Source organism: Etheostoma spectabile, chromosome 2, assembly GCF_008692095.1.
Source record: "Etheostoma spectabile isolate EspeVRDwgs_2016 chromosome 2, UIUC_Espe_1.0, whole genome shotgun sequence".
Classification (NCBI taxonomy): domain Eukaryota; kingdom Metazoa; phylum Chordata; class Actinopteri; order Perciformes; family Percidae; genus Etheostoma; species Etheostoma spectabile.
The window spans coordinates 6,567,640-6,573,859 of record NC_045734.1 but is presented as its reverse complement, the minus strand read 5'-3'; the positions used below and the strand labels follow the sequence as shown (position 1 = coordinate 6,573,859).

Sequence of the window (6,220 nt, the reverse complement as noted above, 5' to 3'; positions counted from 1 at the left end):
TAGGAGGGGATAAGAAAATGAGTTGGGAAAGGGGTGAGACACAGAAAGGAGAATAGAGACCTTTTCTGTTTTTGTTTACTTTAATAATGGAATAAACATATTTCATATACATTTAAATTCATGGTTTGTTCCGTCTTTTGTCCACAGTTTAAAAGTGTAGATGTTACAATGATTCATGGTGTATTTTTGTAAATTTGGGTCCCGGGGAGACACCTAATTTCTCTTTTGGGTCTTGAGCTAAAAAAGTTTGGGAACCACTGCTCTAGTTGACAACGTGGTTTCAGGTTGATGAATCTGTATCAGGCTCTAGGGGGGGGGAGGGTTTCCTCCTTACTCGGCTGATAACCACTGCAGAATAAATCAGCATTACTGAGCAGAGCAACCTCGTCTGCACTCTGCTCTCGCCCATGGCACACTTCATGTAAGTGTAATGTTCATAATGGAAATTATTCCTCCTCTTCACATGAATCCTTACATTCGGCATTGTCCCCCATCATGTATCAGATGGGAGATGAACACTTCACTTCATGGAATTTAGTGTTCTTAAATTTCAGGGGCAATGTAAGAAGATGTCAAGGGTCCAACTCCATTTTTAAAGTGAGGATTTTTTTTCTCTTCTGTTATGAAGTCTCGCATTCTGGGATAGGAGAAAAAAACGATCTGGGTTGTTTACATTTTTTTTAAACCAATCACAAACCAAGCTCCGGACACATTGGCGGTGGCTCTGCAAAATAGTCTCGGGAAGGAACTTGTGTTGGTCCAACGTCAGAACAACGCAAAAGAAAACGCCACGTACAATATTAAATTAAGTAAACTTTCCTCACAATACGGTAACGGGAGCTATTTAAATTAGCTAGAAACATGGTTATACGTAATTTACTCTTACCAGTGTATCGCCGTGTGAACTTCGTCCATAGAAATCCTTTTTGATCGGTCCCAGTTAGATAGTAAATGCCGTAAACTTATTCTTTGTAAATCTTCACAATCATTCCCCAAAAGAACCATGTTATCTTCAAATCTTATCTTCAAAACACACAGACTAACTGTCTTGTAGCGCACACATCGAGATCCTTTACGGGAATAATATGACATTTAAAAAAAATTTAAATTTTAAATGTACTTTGCCATTTTACGGGTCAGAGTTCGCAGCTAGCCTGGCTAAAAGAAAGCTTTAAACACATATTTAATTTTCAATGACAGGATTTAGATAAATATGTGTTCAGCAGTTAGGACTGGCCCTGATGAACCTTTGTTGCATCTGACGTCGGAGAATTCAAACAGAAAAGATTAAATGCTTTATTGACATACACCTTTGTTGTTAAGTAGCTTAAAACAATCACAGCATAACAGTGAAGACACATAATAAAAAATAAAAACCATAACCACCATCCCATAAAACATGATATACTGTACACCCATGCATGAACAGTCCAAGAAGAAAGTCTGGTGCAAAATTGAGATATTTTTGTTAATAAACTCAGCATATGCATTAAAAGAAAAAAGAAAAAATTCAAACTCTTCAGTCAAAGGGAATTACTGCTTTAAGCTTTTATCACAAGCCGAACTCTCATTGCAAAAAGGAGTGTGTAGAGCCTGTGGAGAATGAGCTCTGCTGCCAGCAAGTCCAGATGATTAGGTGGAGCTGTATGAATAATTCAGTTTCTTTTTATCCCAAAGTGTGAGTTGAATGTGACTAGCATGACTACAAACCAGTTTGTCATCCAAGTTCTGCCTGGTCATGCCTCTCAACAAACTGTTTAAACAAGTAAAAGTATTTCAAGTATCACTTCTTTTTTTGTGCTTGCAGCTCGAACCGGCCCTGACACTTGTGGAGAAATTGCTGAATTTCTTAACACATAGTTTTGAAATTAAGTTTTCGTTTTTGCATTAGTTATTGATGTTTTATAATGTTTGATAGACTGGTTCCCATCAAGAATCAGTTCAAGATGTTGGGTCTGGGAACTCAGCGTTGGCAGGGCTCAATCCGAGGGGCGGGATAAACGGTTGTCTTTCAAATTCCATCTGCACGCAATAGGATAGCGCTACAACCAACCAGAGCAACGCTAGCTGATAGATTAAACGTTTGCCGTATGTGGTCTGTAAAACTCCGAACACATCTTCCCTTTTTTAAGAAGGACTTCCATGCTTAACTCCAAGTCTTCCAGAGCTTATTCGAAAGGCCGCTGTTCGCCAACTGCAGCAGCCATCTTCTTTGTTTTCAAGTAGCAGGGAATTCCCTCAGTCCCTGAGAAGTTGTCGATGTTCAAATTCTTCAGCTAAGCCCTGGATCTTTGCAATCCCTACAGCACCTTCAACAGAGGTAGCTTTAAAATTCATACATTCACCAATTCACACTAACTTTTTAAAGTGGTTGCCGGCTTGGCAACCAGGCATCAGCTTTTGGTTGCCGAAATTGACAATACAGTTGCCATGTTTTAAACTGCCTGTATTTGGTGCAATTATCTTCTTAGATACAGTAACTATACCACACATGTTAATAATGAAAAAGATGAGAGAATGACGTGCAATAGAAAAAAAATCAAGTAGTCTGTAGAGCTTCCTCTTACTGTGTGTGGGTGTGTGTTGTTTTTTTGTGTGTTTTTCAGAAGCAGCTGTTTGGTAAAGAGGCCCCGGCTTCTGTGGAACTGATTGGTTGGAGGAAATACTTTAATAGCTACACTCTGCAGGGTCGCAGAAATGTACATAATACACACACAGGCTCCATTCAGTATGAACATGTATTATGTTTTTATATATCAAGTGCCCTCAGTCAGAAATATGTCCTCCGCTTTCTTCCAGTGTGTCTTGGCTACATACGGGATCTTTGCTGTAACGGCTGCAGCCTACTGGATGCACAGGCAAAACAACAAAGAAAAGCAGGCGTCCACTTCCACGGGCTGAAACATGGACCTCTAACAGTCACGTTCACTAATGATCAATTACAATGTGGAGAAACGACGTGACACTACCGAAGAGTGTGAGAATGTAGCTGAATCTACTTAATAAATGCTTTGTTAAAGCTAAACACTGTCTGATCATTATTCAGTGATAGGAGATGCTGGTTACCATGGCATCTCTGTGTGTGTGTGTGTGTGTGTGTGTGTTTTTAAGATTGCAAACTCCACAAGATGTCCATTTGCCAATGAAGAAACTGCAACCAAACCACTATTTTCTTTATTTTTAAATATTGTTTTATTACATGTTTAAGGTTAAGGCAGGGGGGATTTGAGAACAGGAAATGTGTGCGCGCGTGTTCAAAAGTGAACTGCATCCTTGTATCCTGCACATGAAATGTATTTTGCATTTAGATAAGTAAATAAGCCTATAAGCTGCATGCAAAAGCATTTAACTACTTTTGTGTCGAAGGCTCGACTGACACTTGTTTGTCAAGGCAATTGTTTACGTGTAATTCTTGATATACCAAACATGTTCCGATGCGTCAATCAGTTATTTTCACATTCATTTTGATGGGAAGAAGTGTTTTGCATAGGCTAGTTCATTTCTGTGAAGTTCATTTCTGTTTTTTGCATAGGCTAGTTCAAAAGTAAAACGCACGAGAGATCCTTTAATTGAATGCACTCTGCGTTAAACCGTGTTTTTAAGTTATTTTATAAGTTATAAGTTAAGAGACATAAAGGCTCAAAAACACATGAACTCTCTCTCTCTCTCTCTCTCTCTCTCTCTCTCTCTCGCTGCTGGCAGATCACGTGATTTAAGAGAATCCACGGGTTGAAGTGAAAGCGAAAGCAACAGCACCTGAACATGTGTGTGTATGTGTGCGTGCGTGTGTGTGTGTGTGTGTGAGTGCGTGCGCGCGTGTGTGTGTTTCAATGAATTCCTCCTTTAAGATCGAGCTGATGGGTATTGTTTTACAGCTCCTTGTCAGGCTTTAATAAAAAAGTAGCGGCCCCGCCTCCAGCCCAGCGCTAACTTTAACCGAAAGTGTGTTTCTTCTCACAAAGAGCTGCGACCTCCGGCGGGAAGAAGCTGACTGAAGCTCACTGCTGCTCGGACTCGACTAGACTCTGACGGTCAGTCATTGCAAGTAAGTGAGCTGTTTCATAAATACACATTTCACTGCAGACCTACAAAAGTTTTTTTTTTCTTTTTTTCTTGTGCCAGTCATAACAAATGTTCATTCATGTAAACTCAACAGGTACCAAAACTATAATCCAGAAAACACACACATTCATCTGAAGCTGACGCTCTTACTGTAGGCTTCATAACTTTAAATAGGAATTGGATTTCAAAGAAGTTAATTAATTTGGATTTCCGTTAGTGGTGGGAATTAAGTTAACCTCTCCCAGTGACATCAACTCATATTTTTGAGATTAAACCAGACCGACCCCAGTGTCATCAACATGTCAGATCACCCCATTCACATTCCATCATGTGTAAAATAAAAGTAAAAGGCCTGCGTTTTTACAATGACATATATTCCTTTGGGGTTTTTTTTTTAGCACGTTTTCTTTGATGTTTTCCCACTTCTTGTTCTGAACTCAGAATATTTGGACACAGTGATTTTTTGGGGTTTTTTGTGATGTTTCTAAACTTCAGCACATTGGATCTCAGTTGACATTACTAGGTAAAGTGCTGGACGCCTGACTTCACTTTGAGTCAATATTAGGTTACTTGATCCAGAGCCAGAGCACAGCTGCCCTGATTCAAAAGCTATGCCGTCTACACACTGTTCATTAAACCTTCTGGTTGTTAAACCACATAGTCATTGTTTCCTTTTAAATCCAATATTACGCACAGAACCGAAACAAAAGAAAGTGTTATAAATGTTCTATAATTGTCAGACTGTCAGCTCTGTGTGAGCTGAGAAGAAAAGGTCCCGGAGTTACAGGACTTACTGGAAACTGATTCCAGTTGGATGCATCTTTCTTCTTCATAAAAGTGACCAATCAAGTTTATGAGATATAAACTGAGATTGAAATGTTTGATGAAGCATCCAGATTAAGATTAGAGTGAGACGCACTCTTCACCATGTCAGCAAAGAGGTTAAGTAAAAAGTAAAATAATAAAATAAGACTTTAAGTATCAAAAGAACAACCAAGAGATGCATTTGAAGCAATCTTGTTGTGAAGCATTTTAACCTAAAATTTGAAATATAATAATGAATATCAAACCTTTTTTTATGCAGTAAAGCATTTCTTCAGATGTTGTAAAATGCGTTAAAACAAGGCAAAGGTTATAAAAAGAGACAACTCTACTTTCATCTTTATATAGTGCTTACACATATTCAGTAAATGTATTATAATATTTAAATCTATAGTATTATTAAGTATACAAAAACGTAACAAGTTAGGCGTATTGTGTTTGTATTTTCAGTCTGACGTCAGTCTTTTTTTAAGGCACTTTGCTCTGGAAATAAGCTTTTTAATAATGTACTTTTTATAATTGTACTTACTTTTTATGATAATTACAGTCTGTGTGTGTATACTAACATGTTGGTGTATTTGTACACAAATGAATGTAGGTTAAAACAGAGGAAAGCCATAGATTTTCTTTCTTCTTTAGTCTTGCTTGATTGAGAAAGTGAAAGTATTTTTTTGTCCGCCCTTCCCAGCGATTGTCATAAAAAATAATGTCACGTGACCTGATAATGCATTGGGTGTGTACACACACACACAAATGGCCTTTAATTGATACATTAATAGTAGAAATGTATCAAATGATGTTGTGAAACTTGTTTGTAGTGATGAACCTTACAGAGAATTATCAGCGGAATGAATCTGCAGCCCCTTTTGGCTTCACAGAGCTTTATAGTGAGTTCCAGCTCATTGTTGTCCAGACGCAACTTCTTTTTGGTTCACCCACGCCACTCACACTGTGTCATTTTCTGCTGCGGCAGAGCAAAAAAGCTCTAAAAACCCACTGAACATTGCCTTGCTGCACCAAACAACAGACATACACAATTAGAAATTAACTGGAAAAGTGGAGCATAAAGAACAGATACAATTCCTCGAAGGTTGGTGAAGAAATAAAACTGAGTTTTAAGAGAATGAGTTGTGGATTCAGAGCTATAATCTGGCCAAAGAATCCGGACCAACCTAGTCTATATCCACGACCTTCCACGTCTGGGATTGCTTTTGGTGCCGTTGGAAATTCCACCCTAAGTCCTTCTTCTCTGCCAGATGTCTGTTACCTTGCACTTTTTTTGTGTTTAAACCATGGTGGATTTCTGAGGACTATGGTTAACTGCTCCTCAGATCTC

At 38.5% G+C, this 6,220-nt stretch overlaps 1 protein-coding gene across 1 annotated transcript in view; it reads left to right on the top strand.

Annotated features, from left to right (window-relative positions):
- Nucleotides 1-3,787: 3,787 nt before the first annotated feature.
- LOC116705481 (suppressor of cytokine signaling 1) overlaps nt 3,788-6,220 on the top strand; it is a 6,274-nt gene continuing 3,841 nt past the window's right edge. The window contains exon 1 of the mRNA XM_032541687.1: nt 3,788-4,045. The gene's annotated coding sequence lies outside the window, so the exon portion shown is untranslated. The remainder of the gene's footprint in view (nt 4,046-6,220) is intronic.